The 8906-nt window shown below is 50.2% G+C and overlaps 1 protein-coding gene across 9 annotated transcripts in view; it reads left to right on the top strand.

Moving 5' to 3' along the window:
• The first annotated feature begins 7606 nt into the window (after positions 1–7606).
• Positions 7607–8906, top strand: part of PPFIBP2 (PPFIB scaffold protein 2) — a 162332-nt gene continuing 161032 nt past the window's right edge. For 3 of the 9 annotated variants that reach the window (XM_077321869.1, XM_077321863.1, XM_077321864.1), the window contains exon 1: positions 7607–7806. The gene's annotated coding sequence lies outside the window, so the exon portion shown is untranslated. The remainder of the gene's footprint in view (positions 7807–8906) is intronic. The other 6 variants (XM_077321867.1, XM_077321870.1, XM_077321868.1 and 3 more) reach the window with 3 other exon arrangements.

Genomic DNA, 8906 nt, shown 5'->3' with positions numbered 1-8906 from the left:
GAAGACAGCCGGGCCGCCGCTCCTTCTGCCCAGCCTCCGCCCACCAACCGGCGCTGCGGGTAAGTCCGCTTCGCCCCATTAGCTACTGTCACCATCTATGCTAAATTTGATCTTTTTTCTCTATATTGTATTTGTTGGCAAGCTGCTATAGTTGCGGTCCTATGGGGTTTTAGTGTTTTTTTTATTATGCTTTTTAACTGCCATGAGCCAGCTGGCCCAGGAGTGGTGGTATAGAAATCCAATAAAACAAACAAACAAACAAACAAGCAAACAAACAAACAAATGACAGATCAGGAAAAATTGTGCCTATTTGCGCCTTTGTTTTAAGTGTACCACTTCAGCCAATCATCCTGTGTGATCAATTTTCTCCCCCCTTACCCCTATATAGTGCATTTTATTATTTAAGAAAAAACAGTCATTATGTTAGCTTGTTCCTATGTTTTAAAATGGGGCCGCGATGGGTCGGACACGACCTCGCACCTAACAACGTTTTAAAACAAATAAGCTTTTTTTTTTTTTTTTGTACTTTGGGAAAGCGGCAGGAGGCTGCTGAATGAAATTGACAATGTTGGTAGCCTCCCTGCCTGAAATTGACCATGTCTTGATTTCTCTTCATGAATTGAGAAAGAACATTCAGTCTTGCTGGCGGGGGAGATGGGACGGTGGTTTGTGTGTACTGCTTGTGCTTCTTTGCAACTACGATGTAACATAAACATGTTCAATTGTTGTTTTTTTTAATACAGAAAGGAGTGGAAGAGGGTGGGCGGAGACACAGCACTGGCCAGATCTCAAATATAATTTTGAGGCAGGGAAACAGTGGAGGTAGCCAATGTGATTTTTGAGTTTCACTTTGGGTTACCAGGGAAAGGGGGGAACTCACATTTTCTCAGGATTCACAAAAGTGGAGCTTGGCTGTGCCTGAATCAGGAGATTTTAGTGAACGTAAGAACATTCTGTGGGACTTTATTGGTTCTGTTGTGAAATGTTTAGTCACTGCAGAAATGGCCTTAGAATTTGCTCTGTCGGTAGAGGAATGGGTTATACTGGAGCCTCCTCTGAGAATCCTGAGAAAGATCAGGATTGCAACACTGGGAGAAAATGACTCTTTGGTTGTTCTGCCTGCCATTTTCATGGAGTTGGAAGAGAAGGCTTCTGCTGCTCCAAAGCATTTGTGGCAGCAACCAATGGAACTGTTGCCCCCTAAGCACAGATAAGCTACTGCTAGGGAGCCTCAAACAAGAACTGTTATTTATTTGTGAACTAGAATTAAAGCCCGTTGTAGCTGATACAATGGGCACTACCGGGGGGGTATAGCAAAGAGAGATGGAGGTAGAAAGGAAGAGTGTGATTAAGACAGAGAGAGCTCGGCATTGGGAAGAATAAGGGGAGGGGTTGTCCAGTCTGTAAGGGAATGAGATTGAATATGTGTGTTGTGGTGGCATGGTGGCAAATGAGGCCATGGGTGTGGAGATATGGGTGCCAAGAACCTGTGGTTTGGAATGTTCATTGAGTGTGGGAGAGGACTGATCTTTGGGAATTGTGGCATAGTGGTTACAGATGAGCTTTCCAGAGCCATGTCCTCAGATATGTGAAGGGAAAATCAGACTGGAGACTCTTCTTAGGGGAAGATTACACGGCAACCAATTCCTCCCAGTTCTGTGCTCAACCTCATTTCCATTCTTGTGAGAATCAGGCCACAGGCAGCTAAATGTCCTTCTGCCCTAATACACATGGGGTAGTCACAGTACACAGGTGTCCACCCTGTTCCTTCTGTATCCATTTTTTTTTACTGTTGATATGTTATGTGCCAACATACTTCTTCCATATTGCCCCTTAGAGGAAGAACGGATTTTTGTACCCTGCTGTTTACTACCCAAAGGAGTCTCAAAGTGATTTACAAACACCTTTTCCCTTTGTCTCCCAACAATAGACATCCTGTGAGTGAGTTGGTGCTGAGAGAGCTATGTGAGAACTGGGAATGGCCCACAGTCACCCATTAGGCATCAGGTGTCTCAAAGCAGTTTACAATTGCCTTCCCTTCCTCTCCCCATAACAGACTCCCCCGTGAGCTCATGGTTTGGTGTAGGTTTAGTGCCTCACTTTTGAAGCTGGCAACCCTAAGAGGAGAGTTGCATGGCTGCCTCTTCCCTCTTCCCTCCAGCAGCGAGGCCAGCCACAACAGTATTTTAAGAGAGAAGGGGTTTTTCTGAGGCTTCCCTGTCAGCCAAATGTTTGGCAGAAGGGGAAAACTTCCCCCCCTCAAAAGGAAAGCACAAGTACCCCACAGTATATTGCCCCTCAATCATCTTTAAACTGAATAATGGACTGAATAAAGCAGTAAGGGCAGTGTGGGAGGAGTTAGGGCTGGCCCTGTCCGGGATAAAAACTCGGAGGGGCCAATCAGGAGCCGTGAAGCGGCTCCTGATTGGCCCCTCCGAGTGTCCATCCCGCCCCAAGCAGCCAATGGGGAGCCGCACAAAGCGCGGCTCCCCATTGGCTGCTTCACCCACCCAGGGAATCTGCCTGGCTGCTCCAGACAGCCACGGGTGAGTGGTGGGCTGCGCCTTCTTCTCCCGGGCGGTGGAGCGGCCTCGGGTGCGGGGTGGGCCGGGTTGCCTTCTCCTGGCCTGTGGAGCGCCCTCGCCGCGTCTCTGACGCGGCGAGGGCGCTCCACCGGCCGGCAGAAGACTGCAGGGAGCCTCGGGTGGGGGGTGGGCCGGCCTGCCTTCTCCCGGTCGACGGAGCGCATTCGCCGCGTCTCCGACGCGGCGAGGGCGCTCTGCCAACCGGCAGAAGGCTGCAGTCTGGGAGGTGAGGGGGCTGGGAGAAGAACCTTCGCGGCTGGGAAAGGAGCAGGCCCACCGCGTCAGAGACGCGGTGGGTCTGCTACTTTAGCTGCCCGTAAGCTGGGGCCTGCGGGGCAGCGGGAGAGCCTTCAGCGAGCCCGCAGCTTCAGCCAGGGCTTCGGGGGGAGGAGCGGCCACAGGAGCCTCCACCAGAGGACTCAGAGCAGCCCCGGCACGTCCAGGATGCGCCTGGCCTGCTCTGAGTCCGCCACTTCAGCAGCGGCTTTGTGGGGGGAGGAGGTGCTGGCCGGCCGCAGGAGGCTCCAGTGAAGGGCTTAGAGAAGCCCCGGAGCGTCCAAGACGCGCCCGACCTGTACTGAGCCCGCCTCTTCAACCGGGCCTTGGAGGGGGAGGAGGGCGGGAGGAGGGAGGAGGGCGGGAGGAGGAGAGGGGCGGCTGCAGGACACTCCAGCGGAGGGCTTAGAGCAGCCTTGGTGCGTCCAGGATGCGCCCGGCCTGCTCTGAGCCCGCCGCTTCAACCGGGACTTGGAGGGGGGGAGAAGGGGGGAGGAGGGGAGGGGAGGGGCGGCTGCGCGACACTCCAGCGGAGGGCTTAGAGCAGCCCCGGTGTGTCCAGGATGCGCCCGGCCTGCTCTGAGCTCATCGCTTCAACCGGGGCTTTGGGGGGGCTGCAATGGAGGGAACCTGTGCCTGCTTTTCCCAAAGCCTCCTGCGATGCTTGCCAATGGAGTATGGAGGTCCCTTTTCTGCATTTGTGCCACATGCAGGTCAGTTGTGCTTTGTACTCCAGGTGCCATCTCGGGATCTGCAACCCTGTTCTGGGATGATGAGTGAATTGTGCTTTCGCTGGTGATTTCATTGTACACTGCCCTCCTCTCTGCCCATCTCCTCTCCAAACTTCTCCTATTTAGTTACAAGCCAACTCCGGTGACTAACCTCTGCCTCTATGCCTGGGATGGTGGCTTGTGTTTCAGGGTACCCAAAAACATGTACCTGCACGCAAAGGCTTATGCCCAAGGGTGACCAGACTGTGCCTCTCAAGATGCCAGGGATCATGCTAATTGTGGCCTGTGGACATCTGGAGACCCACCGTTTGCCCACCCCTAACCTCGCATAACACTTCGTTGGGTCTCTCTCTAAGGTGCCACTGGACTCAAACTTCATTCTTTAGGGCCAAGCAGCTTTTCAAGCCACTCTGGACAGGAAAGGGAGATGGACTATGATGCTGGGTGTTCTTCTACACAGGAAACTACCTGTAATACGGAAACAAAACCTCCTGCTTCTCTAATTCAGACTGAAATGTTTGGAGATACACACTTGCAACGAAGCCGCGAGGGCAGGGGCCACACTGTCTAATCTACCCTTTCTAGCGCCCGTTGTATTTACACGTACAATGGGCTTAAAATCTAGTCATTCTATAAATTACGTTCCACTTGATATTAATGTGGATTTCATTCTAGTGACTTGTTTTTGTGTTGTATTAAAACAACACTTGAAACAAATCACAAATTGCCCCCCACTTATACAGGGAACATTATAGAGTGTCTAGAGTGTCTAAAAAGGATCTGGGAGAATCAGGTTCAGATCCTCTCTCTGCCACAACAGTTCATATGGTAACCTTGGGCCAGTCAGTCACTCTCAGCCTACCACACAGGGTCATTGTGAGGATAAAATGGAGGAGAGGAGAATGATTTAAGCCACTTGGGGTCCCATTATGGAGAAAGGTGGGGTATAAAAGAAGCAAATAAATCAATATTTGAATCCTCATAGACACAAGACAGGACTGCCCCAGCCCAGATTTGGAGCTTCAACCTTAGGAACATTTCAGGTCAAACCATAGAAGAGTGAAAGGTCTACAAACAGCTCTACCACTAAACAGAATTGAAAGGCTATTGAAGCAGCAATTCTAACTAAACCTACTTGGCAGAAAGACATCTTTAAATCAGTTGGACTAACTTTGAAATCCCTGTAAAAGTCACACACACACACACACACACACCCTTGATTGACTTAAACACACACACACTCCAGAGTTTTAGTTTAACTTCCTTTAAGGGACATACTTGTTGCATTGCTTAGCTTAGCCTTTACAACCACAAACGCTTAGGCAGTAATTTTATTTTATTTTTAAACTGAAAGAAGAGATTCTTATGATTTCAGCAGCTTGAATTTAAGAAGTTATGTAAAATGGAAAGAGACACAATACGGTCAGAGGAGCTGGCAATTTCAGTTGGCAACATTTAACTATAAAGTCAGTGGAATTTTTAGACACAGTGGCTCATGCTTGCTTAAGGACAAATGGATGCTGTTGATCCAAGCAAACCCATTGACTTCAAAATCACAAAACAGTTCAGGTTGCCTAGTTCACAGTACAATCTTAAATGATGTTCCAAGTTCATTAAGTCTATTGAATGCTTAGAACACTGGAACTGTGTTTTGACTGTTAGGTTGCCCAAGGCCTATTTATTTATGAATGTTCCCCTGTGATTTTATGAGTAAGCAAGATTACCATTCAAAATGTACCCTGCTGCAACAGCTCCATTCTTCAGATCAAGCCCTACTTAAGGTGCCATCATGTAGGCAGATTTGGTTCTCATCTGTCTGAATAACTTTTTCTCTATAGGCCCTGTATGCCCAATAGACTTCCTGAATACACCAGAAAGGCCTCTACATTATGTCACTGTAAGACATTATGTAGAACTTTACCAGTTAGTCACTATTTTGATGGTTTAAGGGCACAATTCTAAACTGGTTTACCCTGCAGTGTAAATCCCACATTAATCAACCCCAGGAAAGTGTCTTTAGGACTGCAGCCTAAATATGGTATATGGTAGCCTTTTTCAGTCTTTTGACTGTAGAGAAGATTTTGAGGACTCCTGGAACTGGATTGGAAATGATGTCAGCTGGCCATGCCTCCTGCCAAGGTCTGGGGGGGGGGGAGAAAGAAGGTGGTTTGAGGCTTCGTCCCCTTTCTCAGGAGCGGTAACCACAGGTCAACAGAAGTGGCCAGTTCCCTGCTTTCACGACAATACCAGGAATAGTTTATGGCTGAGTCCATTATAGGGCTGTCCAAACGGAGGGTCTCCAAGTGTCCATGGACTACAATTCCCATGAGCCCCTGCCAGCATGAGCCAGTTTGGTGTAGTGATTAGGAGTGTAGACTTCTAATCTGGCATGCCGGGTTCGATTCTGCACTCCCCCACATGCAGCCAGCTGGGTGACCTTGGGCTCGCCACGGCATTGATGAAACTGTTCTGACCGGGCAGTGATATCAGGGCTCTCTCAGTCTCACCCACCCCACAGGGTGTCTGTTGTGGGGAGAGGAATGGGAAGGCGACTGTAAGCCGCTTTGAGCCTCCTTCGGGTAGAGAAAAGCAGCATATAAGAACCAACTCTTCTTCTTCTTGGGAATTTGTAGTCCATGTACATTGGAAAAGACACATTTTGGCCAACCCTGCGTATAGGGGAAAGGCCAGGGAAACCCCTGGGAGCTCTCACAGAATCCTGGGGAGCCCTGGTTGGGAATCCCTGGTATATAGTATGAACCCTGACAATTTGAACCACTTGTATCATTTTGACTATGAGCCTCTTGTGGCACAGAGTGGTAAGGCAGCCGCCTGAAAGCTTTGCTCATGAGGTTGGGAGTTCGATCCCAGCAGCCGGCTCAAGGTTGACTCAGCCTTCCATCCTTCCGAGGTCGGTAAAATGAGTACCCAGCTTGCTGGGGGGTAAAATGGTAATGGCTGGGGAAGGCACTGGCAAACCACCCCGTATTGAGTCTGCCATGAAAACGCTAGAGGGCGTCACCCCAAGGGTCAGACATGACTCGGTGCTTGCACAGGGGATACCTTTACCTTTACCTTTATCATTTTGACTATTTGAATTGTTTGTTTTATTGGATGTATTTTAAAATAACATGGGAATCTGCCTTGAGGAGAAATGCAGGCTGAAATGTTATAAAGCTAAAATTCCACAAAGAAAGAATATTTAGCATTGGGCTGCATCTCAACCCAAAATGCACACTTGTAAACATTTGAGTTGCAGAGAAAGAAGTTCTCCCCAGCTGTAGTATTTGCTTATATCATGCTACAATTGAGGGGAGAATCTGCATGGATGGATCACAGACAGCCTGTACGAGTTCGATGGGAGTCATTTCAGAAAGTCTTGCAGTGCCATTCTATGTAGACTGTTTGCAGTCTAAGCCCACTGAAAACAATGGGTTTGCTTGGTGTACCTTGAAAAAGGATTGTATGAAAAGAAGACCTGTTTTTTTATACTCTGCTTTTCTCAATCCAAAGGAGTCCCCAATTGGCTTACAAGTGCCTTCTATTTCTCTCCCCACAAAAGACATCGTGTGAGGTAGGGGGCTCAAGAGAGCTCAAACAGAACTGCTGTCAAAACCGCCCTGGGAGTACTGTGACTGTTACTCAGCTGGCTGCATGCGGAGGAGTGGGGAATCAACCCCGGCTCTCCAGAAGCCACCATTCTTTAACCACTACACCCCGCTAGCTGGACGCACAGGCTTGCACTCTTAAAGAATACCGGGCCGCCCTCAGACAACCTCCACTTTCAAAAAACAACAACAACAGCAACAGCAACATGCATGAGACTGCTGGTGGCCGTAGCCAGGCAAGAGATTTCCTTCAGAGCGGGCTCCGAACCCAGGAACTCCAACTCGGTGGGCGCCACCCTCGTCCCCTCGCCGGAGAGTGCCCGGCCAGGCGGAGACGCTCCCTCGCCCGGACTCTCGCCTTGCCTCCTGCCTCTGCGGTCACGTGGGAGGCATCGCCGCCTGCCGGTCCCGTCTCCGGAGCCAATGGCTGCCGAGCGCCGGGACGAGGGCTCGGGGACGGCGAGCGGGGCAGGAGAGGGCGCCGGCGGGCACAGGCGGTGTGCAGCCCCCGCGCTTGTCTGGCCGGGCCTGGCCGGGCCGCCGCTTGAAGGGTCGCGTGCGAGGGGAGCGGAGCGAGGCGACGCCACGCAGGAGTTCGCCGCTCAGGTCAGTGACATCGTACCTGCCGCCTTGGCTTTCAGCGGTGGCCTCGGCCAGGTGGCCTCGAGGGGAGGGGAGCGGGCGGGCGGAGGACTCTGCCTGCGCTCTCTCGCCCGTCAGCCGTCCGGCGGCGGAGCGAGCCCTTCTCTGCGCCCCACTCCCTGTCCGTCCTTTGGCATCCCCTGGGCGCTCTGGGCTCAGAGAGCGTGACTCGCTCGCCAAGAAAGGCACCTGCTGCGTGTGTGCGTCTGCTTAGGTTTGCTCTTTTTAAAAAAGTGCGTCCCCCAAACATTTTGCGCAGGATTTGGCTTATTTTGAATTGTACTTAGGTTTGGCATTTGGCGTGTAAGCATGCTGCCTTAGAAGTGAGCGTTACTGGATTCAGCGTGCGCCTCGCAGTGGGGCCGTGCGTGTGCTTCTTCTTAGTTGTTTCATGTATTTGGGGATTTTATACGGCACCCTCGTGAGTCGTCACCTCGTACTTCTGAAGTAAGCGGGAAAAGGTTGCAGTCCTATGCATACAGACTTTCAGCGACCCCCATGAAAGTCTAGGCTTTTGTTCAGATTTCCGTTGGTAGGATGTACCTGTTGAAACTGGTGTTTCATTTCTGGAAAGATGAATCCTAAAGGTCAGCTCTGCCTGGGATTCCCAGACTTGTAAACATTTACTCTTAACGCCCAGTGTGTGGTGCTGGTGAAAGAAATGCTGCTGGTCTCACCTTCAATAGCACACTCTTCTGACACACCTTCTAATTCCTTCTTCTGGCAGTGGTTCACTTCAGCTGTAAATTCTGATGCAGCCTGGCTCAAATTAAACTTTTTGAAATCAGTGGGGACATTTAGGTGGAGGGATGCAAAACACTTTAAACAAGTAAATTTGCAATCTGCAGTTTATGGCCGATGGAATCTCAATGAAGTGCTGTTTATATCAACAAGTCTGCTAGTGAATCTTGTGTCCTCCAATATGTGTTGGGGAATTGCAGGTACTAATCCCATAAAACTGTCCTAAGACCATGTTTACCAACTGTGTTAGTACAGAATAATTAACTTGCATTTGGGTAATTTCCTTTAAGAAACACCCCTGGGTGTATTCAGGTATGTAGCCG

The sequence above is a fragment of the Paroedura picta genome, chromosome 2, assembly GCF_049243985.1.
Source record: "Paroedura picta isolate Pp20150507F chromosome 2, Ppicta_v3.0, whole genome shotgun sequence".
Lineage (NCBI taxonomy): Eukaryota > Metazoa > Chordata > Lepidosauria > Squamata > Gekkonidae > Paroedura > Paroedura picta.
This window is presented reverse-complemented; position numbering and strand designations above follow the sequence as displayed.